The following is a 3,669-nucleotide window of genomic DNA, read 5'->3' on the forward strand; positions in this document are numbered from 1 at the left end:
AGTAGTTAGGGGACGGGTGGGTGGATGGATGGCTGTGGTACTGGTTCCTTCCTGAATCAGTATCGTAAACCTGATGCTTCCTGCACCTATTTGTGTTCTCTAAAGTGTGCAAGAGAAAAATTTATATATGATTCAAATGTATAGCACCAATGCATCAACTATTTGTTCTTACCTCATTCTCCTCCATGTGTGAGTTAGTGCAGTGATGGAAATATTTTGGAGGATGTATTTTGAATGATATTAGGCTGCCACCTAGAAATACTGCCTTAGTCATCTTTGTTGAAATAATTATTTTTTCCACATGCAAAAGAATGAAATTGGACCCCTTACACACCCTATACAAAATTAAGTCAAAATAGATCATGGATGTGGTAAAGAATACACCTTCCAGTGCAGGAGATCCAAGAGACACAGGTTCGATCCTGGGTTGGGAAGGCCCCCTGGAGCAGGAGATGGCACCACACTCCAGTACTCTTGCCTGGAAAATTCCATGGGCAGAGGAGCCTGATGCAGGCTACAGTCCATGGGGTCGCAAAGAGTCGGACATGACTGAGTGACTGAGCACACACACACAGATCATGGACATAAGAGCTAAAACCATAAGACTTTTAGAAGAGTCAGTTTGAGTTATGCAGTGTTTTCTTAAATATATACCAAAAGCAACAAAAGAAGAAATAGATCAATATAAAAATTAAACTTCTGTGCTGCAAAAAATCATTGTCAGGAAAGTGAAAAGGCAGACAATGAAATGGAAAGAAATACTTGCAAATCATATATCTGATAAGTAACTAGTATCTGGAATGTATAAAGAATTCTTAGGACACTGTAAAAAGACAAACAGCCCAATATAGAAATGGGCAAAGGATTTGCATAGACTTTTTTTTCAAAGAAAGTGTACAAATAGCAAATAAGCACATGAAAAGGTATCAGCACCATTTGTCATTAGACCCCAATTCCCTCTCAAAGCCTATAATCAAAATACAGATGAGAACAGGTGTTGAAGCTGTGGAGAAACAGACCTGCATACATTGCTGAAGGAATGTGAATAATACAGCCACTTTGGAAAAATCAGTTTGGCAGTTCCTCAAAATATTAAAGCGACTATTTGACCCAACAATTCTACTCCTGGGTATCTACCCAAGAGAAATGAAAATATATATCCACCAAAAACTCATACACAACTGTTCATAGCAGTGTTATTGATTTTAAAAAAAGGCCCAAAAGTAAAAACAACCCAAATGCCTGCTGAGAGATGGATATATAAATGTGGTACATCCACCCAGTGGAATATTACTTAGCCACAGACAGGAATAAGTACTGATAGGTGCTCCAACATGATGAACTTGAAAACATTCTGATCATAAGATACCCTATATCGTGCAGTTCCACTGGTGGCTCAGAAGTTAAAGCATCTGCCTCCAAAGCAGGAGACCCGGGTTCGATCCCTGGGTTGAGAAGATTCCCTGGAGAATGAAATGGCAACCCACTCCAGTATTCTTGCCTGGAGAATCCCATGGTCGGAGGAGCCTGGTAGGCTACAGTCCACGGGATCGCAGAGTTGAACACGACTGAGCGACTTCACTTTTCACTCATACAAAGTGTCCAGAACAGGAAAATCTGTAGAGGAAGAAAGTGGATTAGTCTCTGTGCCGGGCTGAGGGCGGAAGCAGGGAGGGCGAGTGACTGCTGACGTAGAGGGTTTCTTTTAGGGAGGCTGAAATGGTCTTAAGTTAGATGGTTGCTTAACCCTGTAAATATGCTAAAAAAACAGTTATGTGCATTACATAAGAATTATATGGTATGTGAATTATATTAAAAAAAAACAGTCTAAAATGAATATTATGTTGCACATATCAGCTTCCAGTTTGAGCTCCTGTTCCTGACCACTCCCACATCAGGAATCCCGGGCACTAACCTGCTCTGAAATGCTGTTTCCATGTCACTTGCTGCTTGAGGCAGAGTCTGTATCTTTGTATGCCCTGAGTCCAACCAGCTCCCGGCACTTAGAAGCCACCCAGATATTTACCGAACCGAGATGACAGGAGTGTGGCAGTTCGTCTAAGAGGGAAAGTTAGCCTGCCAGTGTCGTAGAAACCCAGGGCTTCCTGCACCCTCTGCCCTGCCCCTCCCATATACACATCATGACAGCAGTACTGTCTGCTCACTGTGGACAGAGCGTCCTCTGATACCTTAATCACTGAAACCTAAAGGCAGTCTTGTGAGGTTCATGTGACTGTTGCAGAGAAGGAAGCTGATTGAGAAAGGTTAAGTAACTCACCCCCAGTCTCCCAGGGATATGGCCAGACCTGAGAGCCGGGCCTTTCCGCTCACACCTGACTGCTGGGGACGTGCTGGAATCATGGAGCAGGCCAGCTCCAAATGCACTACAAGCCTCTGAATTTGTCTTACTTCAGGTCAAGGAGAGATTACCCTTTGTCTAGCCATCGCATTAGACAGGCTGCTCTCTGGCTTGGGCAGTTAAGAGTTAAACTCCCGTAAAATACAGGTCAGCGGTCAGTTTTTCCTCAATCTCTGTGTTTTGTTGTGAGCCTATCTCCAGAGGTAAGAAAAATTGATTCTTAGGATTAAATGCTGGTTCATGCAGTGCCCAAAATTTTATTCATTTTTTTTGAAGCAGCAGGTAATAAGCCCATTTGCTTGCTGTTCCCCGTGGCTGAGCTGGTTCTGCTGCACAGCAGTTAGAGAAATCCAATTCAGCAGACATTTATGGATCTGCCTTCATGTGCCAGGCAGCAGGTGAGGAGCCGGGGTCACAGGGACGAATACACTTTGGTCCCTGTTCGAAGAAAGTCCTTAATGTTTCCCAGCTCCTTTCATCGTGACCGGCAGTTGTTGTTTGGGGAAGGTTTGGATCATTTGCCTTTACATTTTGGTGAAATATACTCCCTCTCTCAGAAAGTTACTGTCTAAAATGTAAGAGCTTTTGTTTGTTAAATGTACAGGAGGTAAGGAGGTGGCATAAATATTTAGATCTCGACAGTGGTGCACTGATGCTTCAATTCTGAGCCAGCTGTGTGAGACTCAGAGTTAGATGACATTTCATCCCTTCAGGGAGAAGTAGAAAACATTTATAGGCTCTGAATGAAAGCATGAGGGTATATACACAATTCAAAGTCAACCCAGCTGCCTCTCCATTCACATTTGCTGGGACAGCATATCTGTGCATCTGTGAACTTACTTCAGAGCGCTAGAGGTAGTGAGCTAGCATTACAGAAGTGAGGGAAAGGGGGGAAATTACAGGGGAGAATTACAGAGTGAAGTGAAGTTAGCACCTGAAATGTCACTGCCCTGATCCTGGGACGTGGCCGGGCCTTGGGCAGGTTGTTGCTCCTTGTCCTCGTCCATGAGATTGAGGATAATCAGCACCTTCCTTGTGAGGCTTGGCAGCCTTAAATGAGACAGCAGATGCGGAGCACATGCCTTTAAAGAGCCCACAGTAAATGTGTCTCTTATTAGAGCAAACGGCCACCTCATGCGAAGAGTTGACTCATTGGAAAAGATCTGATGCTGGGAGGGATTGGGGGCAGGAGGAAAAGGGGACGACAGAGGATGAGATGGCTGGATGGCATCACTGACTCGATGGACGTGAGTCTGAGTGAACTCCGGGAGTTGGTAATGGACAGGGAGGCCTGGGGTGCTGCGATTCAT

This window comes from Bison bison, unplaced genomic scaffold (genome assembly GCF_000754665.1).
Source record: "Bison bison bison isolate TAMUID 2011002044 unplaced genomic scaffold, Bison_UMD1.0 scf7180017864482, whole genome shotgun sequence".
In the NCBI taxonomy this organism is placed as follows: Eukaryota; Metazoa; Chordata; class Mammalia; order Artiodactyla; family Bovidae; genus Bison; species Bison bison.